The sequence below is a fragment of the Bidens hawaiensis genome, unplaced genomic scaffold (assembly GCF_021521415.1).
Source record: "Bidens hawaiensis isolate Kalapana, Puna unplaced genomic scaffold, B.hawaiensis_p1.1 tig00020518_1, whole genome shotgun sequence".
Lineage (NCBI taxonomy): Eukaryota > Viridiplantae > Streptophyta > Magnoliopsida > Asterales > Asteraceae > Bidens > Bidens hawaiensis.
Genome location: NW_027493136.1, coordinates 313,556 through 330,045, shown reverse-complemented (window position 1 = coordinate 330,045; position 16,490 = coordinate 313,556). Strand labels below are relative to the sequence as shown.

The 16,490-nt window shown below is 33.2% G+C and overlaps 1 pseudogene across 1 annotated transcript; it reads right to left on the bottom strand.

Annotated features, from left to right (window-relative positions):
* Positions 1 to 10,471: 10,471 nt before the first annotated feature.
* LOC143560974 (uncharacterized) lies at positions 10,472 to 12,022 on the bottom strand (annotated as a pseudogene). Its single transcript, XR_013140216.1, has 2 exons — positions 11,786 to 12,022; positions 10,472 to 11,415 (listed from the first exon to the last, which is right to left on the bottom strand). The product of XR_013140216.1 is annotated as an uncharacterized LOC143560974 (transcript).
* Positions 12,023 to 16,490: the final 4,468 nt, after the last annotated feature.

Below are 16,490 nucleotides of genomic sequence, written 5' to 3'. Positions count from 1 at the left end.
CAGGTTTGGTTGAGACCGGTTACACGATGTGCGTACCGACACCGGATTGCGCACGTCCAACCGTTGCGTGACGCGCGACACTGGATGCACGCTCGATGACATGTTACATGCACACAGTCGTTAGGTTACACACACACAATCGTTGGGTTACAGGCATGCCGATGCGAGGTCAGGCGCGTACTAACACCGGTTACGCGTTTGATGACGTGTTTGCATGCATGCACCACGACATCGCGCGAGAACCCATTTAGTATATATAATGCAGGAGTGATAGACAAAAGTAAAAGTGTTGATTTTAATAGTTTTACTGTTTATAGAGCACATAGTACAAGCTTAAAGAGGAATAAAAGAATATTGTAAAAATATCACGTGTCTTTTCATTTTATTTAAATTAGTTATAATTTTTACCATTTAATTTTAGTTACTTTTTTCAAAACTTTGTTATTGCCGCAATATCGTGCGGGTTTACCGCTAGTTGTCAGATAAATATCACTATCACAATTCACAAATAGTCGAACATCAAATTGTCAAGCTCTAATGTTTCATCACATAATATAATTATGCTTTATCATTTGCTGTCACATAAATGATATCACTACCCAATTCCTTCTACCTTTCATGCTTTTTCTTTCAGAATATATCGCGTTAAAAAAATTGTGAGGAATCTTATTATAGACGGGTTGAACCGAAACCGTCCCAGGTAAATGCTTATGCCAGTCTTCCTAGCTTCTCACACTTTGGTTTTCATGATGGTTCGGTCTAAACTAAATAAACCTAGACAAAATTTAATCACCCGATTGCTTCATCAATCACCCGTGTCTTTGGTCTCCCGTTTAAATAAAATTTTATTAATTCATCGATCACCAATGAACCGAAACTAGAGCTTATGAATTTATTTTCTTAATATTTAAAAAGATCGTAATTTTTATGTAGTAGGGTAGATAGAAAGGAGGGAATGTTTGAGAGTTTTATATAGTAGAATATATAAAAAGGAGGGAATGTTAAGAAATCATTTGACTTGTGAGTTATGAGAACTAGAAAAGAACTTCACATAACAATTTAAAAAGATATATTCATATGTTTTATATGTAAGAATACAAAGTCGCTGCTTGAATCACTTGGTGTTACTCTATTTGAACAAAATTTTCTTCTTGAGTGCCTCACAAAAATGGCGCGGCATTATTGGTGCTAATTACCGAAATGTGAACCCAACGTTTCATTATCCTATCCTAGCTAGAATATATATAGAGGTTGACTTCCCACTTGTTTTTGAGAGGTTTGCAATTATTTTACGTAGGACCAACTTGATCACATCTTCATTCAACCATTCTGATAGAGACCTATTCGAGATAGTCAATCTCTCAATAGACATGTAGAATGTGTTAGGTTTCAAGAACGAGATCGAAGAGAAGAAAAAACCGAAATTGAAACAATTTTCTGATTATTTATTATTTTTTTTCTCAAACAAAGATTACAATATATAGGAAAACCAAAGTCATAAATAATGAAAAATAAACTTTAAGAAAACTAAATTAAAAATAAAAATTTAATTAATATATTAAACTTAAACCTAATTATTATTATTAACAAAATAGTGTATTTTAAGATATACCGCAGTCCTAAAGAAAAGTACGTTTACATTGTATTATATAAATTCATATACCCAAACATAACGAAATTAAAATGCAGCATGTCTTCAAATAAAAGAACAGTCATACTGCAGAACCATTTAACTTAATATTAGTTTTCATATTATTCATCATACATAGGCTTTTTGTTTTTATTATTATTTTAGCAATATTAGTTTTTTTCCCCTCTAACGTAAACTAATGTTACTAAAAAGATCTATATATGATGAATAATATTACAACTAATATTAAGTTGAACGATGGAGTATAATTATAATTAGTTGATGAGGGTGTTTACGGTCTGGTTTTCACGGATTGTGGGTCAAGCGGTGAACCAGATAGTTGGTAGCGGTTTTTGATTTTTGTAAACCAAAACCAAATTGTAGAACTCTTAAACCGAACAAAACCATTACTAAAGGGTTTGGTCCAGCTTGATTTCTTCGATTGGGCTTGTTGGATTTTTATATTAGGTGTCCAAATCAACTTATGTTATATTTATAGTAAACTGAAGAATTTGTAAACTTTAACAGAATAATAGGTATAAATGAAAGTCGTCAAAAAATAAGAAAAATACAAATTTAGCCACAAACTGTCCAGTAAAATATTTGTGTGCATTTGGACTTTGTCCATCTTTTTCTTAATTGTTAGTATTTACTATTTAGTATAAATTTTTGAACACGTGTAATAATTAAATCACATGGTCCGGTCTAATTTTATACGGCTGGTTTTCGGTGTAAACCGTTTGCTACGGTTTGAACTTTTTGAAACCGATTAACCAATAGTTATGAAAAAAACCAACCGTAAAACCAAACCGATAGTTTGTTTGGACGGTTCACGGTTTCGAACCAATTACTATATGGGTAACACATATAGTTATAGTTTTCATAATAAAAATATATCTATTTGCAATCTTCATTGAAATATATAGGGCAAACTTCAATATTGATGTTACAATTAGATTACAACTTTATATCTTCAAGTCAATATAGGGATGAGCATACGAGATATCATTCTCTCTTTCGTATTAAGCTTTATCAACTTTTAATTTGAGCATCTAAATCATATACCTTAAAAGGAATGAAGTGAGAAGTCGTGCCTACTTAATTTGAAAGCATATATACCTAACTTGTACGTATTTATACATGTATACATACTTCTACACGTATACAAATACGTATGCGACACTTTAATTATTTTAACACGCATTATACAAATATATACATCAGCATTTAGAGATAGTGCATAAAAGATATCTCTAATAAAGAGCTGATAGTACATCATAATCGTCCGGATAGTCATTATTCTGAATAAAGTAATTAATCATTTTAATAGTGTATTAAAGTCCATTTGTACCCATACTTATAATAGAACTAAATGCATCGAATGTGTTTTAATTTGTGTGGTTTTAAGATAACGATCCATTTAGATGAAAACTCAAATGGTCCCAGAAGTCACACGACCCAACGATTAGCAATGAAAACACACTAATTAGAATTTAATGATTATATGACTAAATATTGAAAATTGTGTTATTTTAAATTTATTTTATGGATAAAACTACATATGATTACCACCCTATAATAGATTTTTCGACCAACACTCATTAGTGGCCGATTTTACGTATGAACCATTAACGTTTCAATTTGTGTCCAAACCTATAATTAGCGACCGAATTTTGTTTGAATATGGTCAGTAATACGGTTGCTATCCCTCGATCTTTTTGCTCTTTTAAGCATTGATATATGCATCTGATGTGAGTACAACTAACAAAATTAATACGACTACTAGAAAGTGAAATTACTTTACATAATGCTATAACAGGAAATTACGATTGAATTTAACAAAATTAAATAAATATAAGGTTGAAGGAGACGTGCATCATTCAATCTACCAGTCAAATTATATCATAAATAAATACAATTACAACCTAAATACGTTTATTAATTATTAATATTAGTATTATTGTTGCTATTATTATTTATTTGTTTATTTATTTTTTTAGTGGCAACTAAATACGGTTACTGAAATGTCCTTTAACACTCACGAGAGTTGATAATCGATATGTGTATATAAGTTAAGAACAATTCTTAGATGAGTTTTTGAAGTTAAAATATGGTCGTTAGAAGTTATATAGTATGACTCTCTTAATTTTCAATAAATTTACTCTTTATGCCCTGTACTGTTAGCATAATTTGACATAACCATATAAAATTTCAACATTATATACTCATTGGATTCGGTAATTGTCGGATATCAAAGGGGGTTCTAGATTTCTAATTATGGAATTGGTTTGTTGAGTTTGATCGGATTTCAAAATTAATTGGAATTGATTTGTTGAGAGGCTAGCGTCGAGCAATTGGTAAGTGAGTAGAGAAACGAACGCAAGACTATCAATCGTCAATCAGTTATTTAATTGTCAAACCTACAATTAGCTGAATTAATTAGGTTTTGGTCAAAGGTTTATTTTATTTACTTAGGCTAAAAATTCAAATTGGAGCATTGTCCCTTGGGTTAGAAGTAACTCTTGACTAGTTATAAATAATACGTTTGGATTAATAATTGGGCCATTGCTTATTTTCGGTTTCATTTTTTTAATTTCTTTATTTAGACATTTTAAAAAAAACTATTTAATAAAATTTTCATAAGAAATGAGTTCAAAACATTTTTTTTAATGCCAATGGGTTCAATCACAAAAAAATAAAAAAAATAAAAGAAAATGGATTCGTTTGAAAATATCATGGTAAACGTTCTAGACAAAATCTGGAAAAGATTGGCCGGTGTCGCCAATGTTGCTCAAACTCTCCACAACTATTAATCATGTTTTGAAAATTTATGTCAAGCTGATCTAGTTGAAAAAATTTTGCTACCGGCGAACCACGCTCCCTTAAAACTCCATGGATTCTAATATTTAGACAACTTTACGCGTATGTTGTCTTTCTTAGGAGGCATTTGCTATACGGATTTATGCATGGGTTATTTTGAAATAGCGGATGCATTTTTCATAAGGTGTCTGAAAACTAGACGAAGACTTTCCAACGAAGGTACTTCCTGAGCTCAATTTTTTTCTCGTCAAATTGGACGCAACCCAACATAGTTCGAGAATGTAACGATGTTATTTCTGGATGTCTAGGGTTGATTCTAGCCATGTATAGTTTATGTTTGGCTGTATTTTTGTTTAGGGTCAATAGGGTGTTGTTAGGTTCTGGTTAGGTGACTTTAGTTTTGTGTGTTTCTCCACCTCGGAGAACCCTTTTTGTAGTTGATATGTATAGTAAGGACCCGTATAAACACATGATATACATGTTGCTTAAAATGCAATGCATAAGACATTTTTTGACAATCCTTCTCATAATACACTACATGTTCCATTCACTACATATGTACACCTGTTTATACGATTCTGTAATGTTCTACTTAAATCTAATTTTGTATCACACCCACATCTTAAAAAAAGTTACGCAATTATTCACTATAAGTACGTGCAAGTCATTTTCATATATTATATATAAAGAATAAAGCATAGGAAGGACCGTTCGATATGTGTCTCCTTTCATTTATCACATGCTCTCTCACTTTTAAGAATAGCACCACATCATGAAAGAGCTTTTGTTCAGACTTCTTCTCATGCTTTAATTAGACCACACATCAATATCAATTGTTTCCTTGATTTGTAACACACATATTTTCAAAGCAAAATGTTTAATAAACAAGAAACCGAAAATATGCCTTCATACTTAAATAATGACTCTTGCATCACCTAAAACACATCAAACACATTAATAATGTTAACTACATGCATACATGAAGTAAACGGTAATGTTTGGAGAACACAGTAGATATATTTTCCCTATAGGATTGTCCTAGATCTACGATACCATCGTTGTAAAGTTACAATACCTAATTAAGTTTTTGATTTCGACTGCAATGGTAAAGTGGGGAAAACACATAGTCTGGACCTTAAACCTATACTATACTTCATAAATCCACGGTGTTCCTGCTACTACTGCACATTTTTAATGCATATACAACATTTCCAAAGACCTTTTTTCCAAAAAGTTCGGGATTTACAATGCAATGGCGATAAAGTGATGCTTTTAACATGAGGGCGCGGCCGGTGGGGTGCGGACGACATGGCCGCTAAGCACGCCACTGTCCCTTAGCCGTGGACAGGGGCGCGGACGGCCGGGCTGAGCTGGTCCGCGGGGTGAAAAATAGCTGTTTGACATGGGGATGGGGGAATATGACCGTTGGAGAAGAAGAATTTTAATATTTTTTTTTAATAACAAACCATACCATTCCGCTATAAATAACATCATTTCAATCTTACTCCCTTTCTCTCTACTAATTTAAAAATCTTCTATAAATTTCTCAACTTTATAATCATGTCGGGCTCGGGTTACAGTAATATCAACAACCCTCAATTTACCGAAGAATTGAACTACTTGGACGACGAATCGTTTCAAGCATTCATCTACTCCGATATGTCATAATCCGAATATTCGGTCACGGAAACACAGCCGGAGCCGGCACCGGCAAAACGATCCCACAAAAAGGGGAAGAAAACCAGAGAAGCGGATGGTCCTTCGGCACCGGCTAAGCGGAAGTCTACTCCGTGGTCTAAAGAAGAGAAACTCGCGTTGGCAAATGCTCGGTTGAAATATTCCAAGATCGGAACGAGGGAAAATTATTTCAAGAATTTTATTTTTTAATATATCTTTTAAGTTTTGTGTGCAATTATCACATTTTTTGTTATTTATTTTGTAGCCAATTTTCAAAGAGCTCGAGTTTTTTGGGCTAAGGTTCGGGAATGTTTTTATACTCAAGTGGGGAGTAGGGCTTATACCTGAAATATGATATCGGGTCGATGGACCGATACTCATAAGTTTGTAGGGTTGTTTACCAACCTACATAACCGAAATGCTAACCGATTGCGGCCGAGTGGGTCCGATGATCTCTCGGTTTACCAATTCACTTGTGATGAATGGAAACAAGAAGTGTTGAGGAGCAAAACATACAAAAACTAGTGCGTCCGGCACATACGTCTCTTCGAGCGGGTCGGAGGATCAAATTGACTTCGACCTAAACTTGTCCGAAGGTCATTTGAAAGAACAAGGTTGTAGCCGCCCTTCGGGTAAGGATCGTGGGAAAAAACGGTTGGTGATGACGACTATAAAAAGGAAATTAAGGAATTGTCAAGTGACCTCCTCTCGATTGGTGAAACTCGACATAAAAAAACCATTTCAAGAGTTTGGCTTTTCTAGCCAATTAAAGACTTTAGCCACCAATCGCCATCCAACCAAGCGATAATGGAGGAAGAAAAAGATCGTATTCGGAAGGAATTGACGACAAAAAAATAAAAACGCTATTTTTATGTATTTTTATTTTCCTTTTTATTTATGTTTTAATGAAATATTTTAATTTATATTTGTGTGCATAACAAAAAAAAAATATAAAAAAAATTAAATCAAGCCCCGGATTACCTGGACTACTACACACTCTGGGGCTTGATCCTGGGGTTTGATCATGTGCCACGTCAGCGTCTACGTGTCGTAAATATATTGAATCACTTGAGGGATGGATCAAGACCAACTACCCTTAGCCTGGGTACGTATATACTCACAATACAAGTATTTTTCCGAATCGAAAGCTAATTAATGTACACCAATTTTTAAGTAGCATGTTATGATTAGCATGCACACAAACAGGGCCGTCTTAACATTCTCGAAGGCCTAAATCTAACTAAAATGTTGAGGCCTTTTTCTTTTCTTTTCTATATGCGTATAGCGCTAGAGAGTATACATGAATTATAGAATATGAATGATATGCCATGATAATGAATATGAAGCAATCATCGTTAGCTTGTGGCTCGTCATTGAGTTATTAATTTTAAAAGAACTCTACTTTCAAAATTTCATAATACGTAACTCTTATTTAAGATGAAGGCCCTATAAATCTGAAGGCCTAAAGCCATTACCTCATTTAGCTTACCCACGATACGGCCCTGCACACAAATCATGGACCTAGGCAATCTTAATAAAAATCAATAACTAGCATATAACCACCCAGCATAGTAAAACTGGAGTTGTTAAGCTGAACACACAATTATTAGGTGTAAAGTTGATATATATCTTGTTTTATAAATAAATTTTATAACTATCTTGCATATATAATCAGCGCAAAAAGCAAATAAGCTTTGTTTAAAACTCCTTTCTTAGTCATCACCTAACATAAAAAAGAATATTACATAAGTTCCAAATAAGGATTGGTCCAACTTTCAAGTATGATTAAGTGTTAAATGAGTTCTGATGCATGTACAAATGACGACGTACAGTTTAATCTAATATAACGATATGTCCAACTTCTTGGTTTTGATTCACTATTAATTAGTTTAGGTGCACATGTATAATATCAGTGTTTTTAACTCATCGTGACGGCGCTTCTTAACTTTTTTGGTTTAATTCATTGTTTCTAATTGTTTAGATGCAGCATGTATATAGATAGCTACATATGTCTAACTCATTATATATAGCAAATTGTTCAACTTGATACATTTGATCATTGTTTGAATAAGTTTTGATTACTTGTATATAACAATGGGACCAAATCGTTAAATGAGTACGTATCAAACTTTACAGATTGATTTCAAAATGCAGTGGATTTTTATACATAAATTTATAAACGGTGCTCCAAACACATTAAAATTAAAATTTACAACGGTGAGCCCAATCTTTTGGTTTAATTCACTATGGTAATTTTTTTAGATACACTATATATGATGAATTGCCAACTTCATAGATATTATTATTATTATTTGAAGTTTGAACAATAGTCCTGCTTGCGGTGCGCACATATGATGTATATATGTGTTAACCCTCGGGTGGGCAAAAGTGAAATTGCACTAATTTTGACGTTATTTTACTAATCTCGTGAAAATAACGTTAAAAGTGACGGACGGTTAATCAGGCATCATGTAGTGGCGTTGATAGCTGAAAGATAAGGGTACATGCACCGATCAGCCGGTGTCCCGATGATTGAGTGCTATGTGCCTTATGTCCAAGGCTTGATGCAAAACTACTATCGAGCCGGGGGTCTCACCGGAAGCAGCCCCTCTATCCCTATGGGGTAGAGGTAAGGCTGCCTACATCTTACCCTCCTCAGACCCTACCATAGCTTTGCTATTGGTGGGATATACTGAGTACGATGATGATGATGATGATGATGATGATGATGATGATTTGAAGTTTGAACAAGTTTTGATTTACATGTATATATCGATGTGCCCCGACTCATACAACGTTGTATTCAACTTTACAAATTTGATTTCCTGCTAACTGGATTTTCATGCACAAGTTTATAAAGAAGCTTATAAGTTATGAGGTAAAAATAAGGAATCCCAAACACCCCCACATTACAACGTAAAGGCAGAGTTTCTTTTTTTTTAGAATGACAATTTTTCTTTTTTGTTTAGGTCGCCGTACTCTATAATTTGGAGAGCCTCATTGTCCTAGTCGATCTTGCCAGACTATGTTGTCTTAACCGGGTTCACGCTGGCTTCAACATTTGGCTTGAACGTTATTTCAAGAAATCATACCGCCGACTGCCACTTTATAATCATTGTGCCGTCATAAAAACAGAACCTTCTTATCTTGTAAAGCCAAAGTTTCTAAGTTCGATTCTTTTATCAATCCAATAATTTATTTAGATTTAACACTTGAAAATTAAGTAAGATTTTACATGTTTTCAAAAATAATATAATAATTCATACTAGTTTTCTTAGACCAAAAAACCAAACACCTATAACAAATTATATTTTACTTTTAATGGTTATAGAAGGGGGAAAAACACCATTCATGCAAGGCAATAGCATGGAAAATACAAAATTTTTAACTTAATTAGACTCAATCAAACAACTCAACAAAAAATTACAGATAAATCCTTGCTTGTTGAAATAATGAGCTATTACCAAATTCATGTTGACTGAATACAACAAAATATATATATATATATATATATATAAAAGAAACGTAATATTAATTTGGGTTGGGAGAGATAGAAAGTATTGAGTTCAAGCTCTACAGACGACGAAAAATAAAAAGAAATTCGTCTTTAAAAAACATTTTATATAGTTTTATTATACTAAATTTCCGAATAAAATATTAAAATTATTTGATCTTTAATTAATATATATATAATGCATGTGTAGAGAGAGATGGAGTATATGGTAATTGAGATCGTTAGGATCATAAAGTCACTTTTGATCACCTACACATTCAGAAAAGAAAAACAATTACACATTTGCTTTCCAAACTCTTTCTTATTATTCAAGCTCTAACAAACAAACAAGTCACATAAAAGATTAATATCATTATTACCTATTAGGGTTTTGCGGTCACCATTGAAGAACACAAAGAGAATTCGAAGGCATCATTATAAAAATCCACAGAACAATGACATTTCGTACATTAAAATCGCTTTCGTTCAAAAAGATTACGTATAGTTGAACTATATTTAATTACTTTTCCAAAAGAAAATTTCAAGATTTTTGAAAGTGTACGTATATAAAACTTTTAAAAGATTCAGAATAATTTATTCAAAAAATATAACAAAACCTTGGTTTGTCGCATAATCATATTCCCCAATTTAAATAATGCAATCCTCATGACTTCATGCATGTAAAACATGAACCATATATTCAAGATTAATTTCTTGAAATTATATATTGCAAATCAAGCTAGACTTCTTGAAATTATATACAAACTGATCAAAGTATATATATAAATAACTTATTCAATAATAATATTTGCCTCACTCTAGAAGAGTTGTATTCTATATATATATCTAATCTAGCTAAAATTAATCACTGCTTAAGCAAATATATAACCCATGGCTTCTTAACTAAAACTGGTAGCATACCAACTACACATTCAAACCAACTGTAGACCAATTTTCCTTACCAAAATTAACAAAATTTCCATCTTTTGTTATGTAACTTCAAGTTCCATTCATACCCACTTCCCAAATTTCATCTAAGAGTACCATTTCATGTCCGGTAACTCATACTGTTGCTGGAACATGCTTTCTCCTGGAGCCATCAACATGTTTTGTTGTTGAAGTTGAAGCTGAAGTTGCAAATGCGGTTGTGTATCCATCGGACTTCTGTCGGTAATACTGTCGGTCAAAAACATCTTGGTGTACGCCGATGACGCCGATGAGTTACCCGTATTACCAGCGTTACCATCATCGGTCCAAAGGAAACTCGGTAAGGCTGACCGTTTCTCGGGAAGGAGATTCGAGGTGGAAACAACGGGGTTAGAGTTTAGCATGTTCTCAAACAAGATGTTATGTTGGCCATTTTCCGCAATGGCATTATACCCTGTGCAACCACCCGTTGGTTTCATAAACCACGGGTGATTGTATGACTGAACGGAAGAACCTAGAATCCCGTTCATAGTCAAATCACTGCCCCCACCACCACCACCGCCACCGTCATCTCCCGCTGGTGCGTGAACATTACACTTTTTGTAAATTCGACAAAGAACCCAATATTAACCCAATTAAATCATCACAAACATTAATATAAATTATATATATATATAACTATATAAAAATAATATTACCCTTAAAGATCTTTACTTATGTGTTCCACCGGCCGTCAACACCGGTTTATCAATACCAGTCGCTTTCCAGTACCCCGACGTCGCCGCCCTGTTCGGCCTAGCTCCATTCGGATACTTTCGGTCCCTTGGACTGAAGAAATACCACTCTTTCTCACCAAACGCCGCCTTGGCTACACACATAGTTTATAATAAAAATAATCAGAAAACCCTAATTGTTTCAAAACAGAGATCCATAGAAATTAATATGTTTACATGTATTAATATATTTTTTCCAATTTAAAAATCTAGTCACACTAAATGAATTCAAATATTTGCTTATGGATATTGAAGATGAAATATAGTATGATCCGATCAAAATATCAAAATTCATAAAGCAACATACAGCAACAACCGTACCCAGTAAATCCTACTAATAGCGAAGCTGCTAGTAGGGTCTAGGAAGGTGTAAGCAAATATTACCTCTATCCCAAGAAGGACAGATAGAGAGACTGCTCTCAGACAGACAACAGATCAAAATACATAGAACGAATTAATGAATACCTGGAAGCTCCCAAGGATCAAACTTATAAAGATCCACTTCAGCGATAACAGAGGCCGGAAGCGGTTCGGACGCGGCTTTCTTCTTAAGGTAATGAATAACGAGTTCTTCATCGGTCGGGTGGAACCGGAACCCGGGTGGGAGCTGCGGCGGTGGCGAAGAACTTGATGAATGATCAGTGTGAGTGTCCATGGTAAAAGAATATTCCGGCAACTAGGATATAACGTTTAAATTTAAGAGAGAGAAATAGACGAAGAAGAAGAAGAAGAAGATGTGTAAGGTTAATAATATAAGTGTGCGTAATACGGAGCAGCGAACACCAGATCTTTTATGTGTTGGCGAGATATTTCTTGACGGAACTGATGTTGTTTTAAAAAGGTTTTGATGATGGATACTTTGAGGTAAAAGTTAGAGGATAATGAGGTATCAAATCTTAATCTAAAGCCACAAACTAAATTGTCAATGCTTTGTTATCGTATTCAAAGGGTATTTTTACCATATGTTTTTAACCTCCACGTAGCTAATTATTGAGTGGCGTATATAAAAACTAAATAAGTATGTAAACGTACATAAATAATACAACAAGTATATGAATAATAACGTAACGTCTATACATAATTGTGCACCCTATGTTATGATTACATGTAGAAATACATACAATTATAAAAAGTGCATCGGTCTAAAAGTCATTATATAAATGGTGATCGATTGATATGAATAGTACGACCACCAACTTTAATAAATTATATGTATATATAGTATGTGTTGTAACTTTCAAACGAAATTATATGTTAATTAACCTTTTGGGGTGTGCCTTGCATTCTTAGAGAACCTGGTTTCAAAACCGACATAACAAAATTTTAATATATACTGCTTTTTATTATGTTCTTGAACATGATATGTAGGTGGACTGGCCTGGATCTGACCTGCGAGTTCTATTGCTAGACAACCCACGTTTATCTGGACTTGGCAATATAATCAAACCATTAATATATGAAATAAAGCATCATGCATGAGACATAATGTACTCCATCATATTATAAAAAAAAACTAGTAGTGATATATAGTGAATTCGTTATCTACATACATGATTACTGATATCACATCCACAAATAGGTATTTAAGTTCATACACGTATGCCCATTTTAGTGTGTTTTATCATTTTTTTACCCTAAATTCATGTAATGTCATACATTTTTATCATTCTCACTATACTTTGTGGTTTGTATTACTAGGAGTAATTATGTAACATCCAAATAAAGGTTTTAAAATCACTTGTGATTAGTTTGTGTAAATGTTCAAAATTTTAGTTTCACCAATATGATCTAAGTTATTTATACATTAATGAAAACATAGGAGACTTGTAGAATATAAATTTGCAAATAAAATAGTTCAGAAATTAGTAACGACTTCTTTCGTGATATAGTTTGGACCATCATTAAACTGGTTTCTTAGTAATTAATATTTAAAAAATCGAATAAAGTCGTAAATAATATAAACAAAGTATTATAAACAAGGTACACAAAAATTTAGTATAGCGATCGAATAATATATAAACAAAATAGTATTTTAGTTTGTTAAAATACATAATGACTATTGAGTATTGACTAACCTCTCAATAAGTAAAAATAAAAGGTTATAACTTATAAATATTCGTTTTCGACTAACCAAGAGAGGAAAAATGTGATGTGTCCCCGTCTTCGTCCATCAGATCAAGCATTAAATCTCTACCATTTAATTAGTAATTGAATCTGACTATGATTATTTATAGTATTGCGTTGATAGCACACATTTTCTGATTATCTTTTTCTTTTCTTTAAAAATAACGTAATTCCACAATCTTATTTTACAAGCTCACTTTTATCTGTATGATAATTAGCTGCAGAAAACTGAAAAGAAATTAGCTTTTTTATTTTTTTTAATATAATTATAACTAGCACACTTAAAATAAGTTGTAAATTACTTTGTTTAAAAAAATGTTACTATTTACGAATCATTATATAAAATATAAAAAAATTATACTTATATAAAAAGGTTATTCTGAATTTAATATTAAATTACACACAATTATTATATAATTATTAATTACTTACTTATTTATAAAATAGTGACAAATTAAAAATAAATAATCTCACATTTTGTGTATTGTTAAATAATAATCTCAACTTTAAAAATCTCTGCCAATGGTTTAACCTTTCGACTATTTTTCTCTCAATGGGCCTCCGTTAAAAAACACTTAATGTCGTTAAGTTTTTTTTTCTCGAATTACAAACCGATGTTTTGGCGCTTTTGATCGGAAGTAAGATATAAGTCGAGCGATGTAAAATTTATCTCGAAACGGTGATTCAAATGAATTGATTTTTGATAATTGAAAATTCAAACACCCCAATTGAAACACTATTTTGTCGTTTGGATCATCGTTTCAAGTGATGGGCTAAGAATGCTCTAATTGATGGATTTAAAAAGTGTCCATAGTTTTTTATTTCTTTTTTCTTTCTTTTTCTAACTAACAACTTGAATTAAAAAAAAACATCCCCTAGTTAGAAAATCCTAAGCATGAGAAAATAAGGTTAAAGTTACATACTAAGTAACGGGTTTCTTAACATATTACCCAATTCAATTTTAAATTACCATTACAAGAAGAAAACTAAAAATAAGAAACCGAAATAATAGAATCAAAAGAAGGTCTTTCTTAACAAAATTCGTCTCGTTTCGAGTATTCCAAACAAACCACCAAGCAGTGAAAATAATCACGTCGACCGCATTCTTATTCTTCTGCACCCATCTAGTCGAATCCAACCAGCTCATAATATTTTTCGGCCCAACTTGATAGGAAAATCTATCTCCAACCAACAATCTATCGCTTTCCATATCCTATGCGCAATGAGATACCCACCTAACATATGATCCAAAATCTCCGCCGAGTTCAAACAAAGTGTAGAGCCCATTTTGGTATTATAGTCTTATGTATTATTCCCGAACATAAACGTGTTTGTAATTGTCTTTTGTTTCTAATGTATGGGCCTAAGGCCACTTGATGTAAGCCCTTTGGGCATGTCTACTAGTAATACTATTGGGCCATGCTTCCCATATAAAACCATATAAAAAGAAGCATGGCATGTAATACAAAGATAACTCTTTTGGGAGAACATAATCTTCTGCTATTTCTCTCTACTCTTACTCTCTCTATATTCATGACCTAACACCAATATCAATAAGATCCGAGATCTAGGTTAGCTTTAGTGATTTCCGCTAGCTAAAAGCTTAGATTGATTCAAGAACTTGTGTTGTTAGATTCGTATTTGGGACCTACAATTGGTATCAGAGCTTTCGGCTCTACTAGTTGTAGTTCTTGGATCACAACCTTGAATCTAGGTCTTGTTGTGGTGTATTAAGAAGTATTCTTGCTTGTTTTCGGGTTTCAATGTGTTCTTGAACATTTTGGAAGTCTTCTCGGGTGTTAAAGTGTGTTTTGAAGACTTTGGGTTCTTCAAGTGTGTTTGCTAGAAAGTGTTCAAGTTCGTGTTGGTTGTGATTTTGTTATTGTTTGTGTTGTTAAAGTGGTGAAAAGTGTGTAGATCTACATTCGAATCAAATCAAACAAAGTACAAGTGCTTCAAAAAGTGGATAAGGTGGTACGGTACGGATCTTGATATCCATGCAAAAAGGTGTTTTTGGACTATTCTGGAATCAAATCGAATCGAAGACACAAGTTCCACTAGAATCGAATCACATCTTTTTAATCAAATCGAGTGTGTATTTTAAGTCAAATCGAGTTGCCATCTTAATTGAATCGAAAATATGAACTAATCGAATCAAATCACCCATTTGATTCGATTCGTTTTATATTCGATTGGATTATATCATTCGATTCGATTGAAATATTTGTTCGATTCGACTAAAATCCATTCAGTTCGATTCCTTGTCTCATTCAATTCGTTGGTCCATTTAACTGAACTCCATGTTCGACTCAATTAGAATATACTTGGATTTCAACAAAATTTTCCACAAGTCCTTTCAAGCTATTGTTCTACTGTATAAGATGTCTCACGATCCAGAATTGTTAAAGAGCTGCATAACGTTAAAAATGAAGCAGGTACAACAACCAAGCCTCCTAAATTGATGACATTTGAAAGCAACTTTGATGACTTTAAATGGAGGTTTAAGAGCCTTTTGAGGATGACTAATCCTGGATGATTAGATCAATAGAGCAAGGTACACACATACCAGTTGTCACTACTGCAGGTGGTGATGTTGAAATTCATGGAGATGGGTTTTCAGATGCTGATAAAGAGAAGATCAAAGAGGATGATAAAGCCTATAGGGTTTCGAGTGTGTGTTTGTCTGCCGACATTGCTCTAACTCTTTGAGAGCATACTACTGCCAAGGGACATTGAGATGCCCTTGTTGAAAAATTCAAAGGAAATCTTGATATGAGAAATAACAAAAGGGAAATGTTGAAAGGTGAGTTCAACATGTTCAACCACATTTACGGAGAAGCATTTGGTACACAGGTGAGTGGTTTGAGAAATTAATAACCGAAATGAGAAGCAGTGGTCTCAATTATGGTTATGCTGAGATCAACTAGAAGCTGTTGAACTCTCTACCTTACTCCTGGAACACAAGTGTCATTACCATTTGATGTACCACAAATTTGGCTGTAACCTCTCTGTCCGATCTGATTTCCACCATCAAGTCTTATGAGAT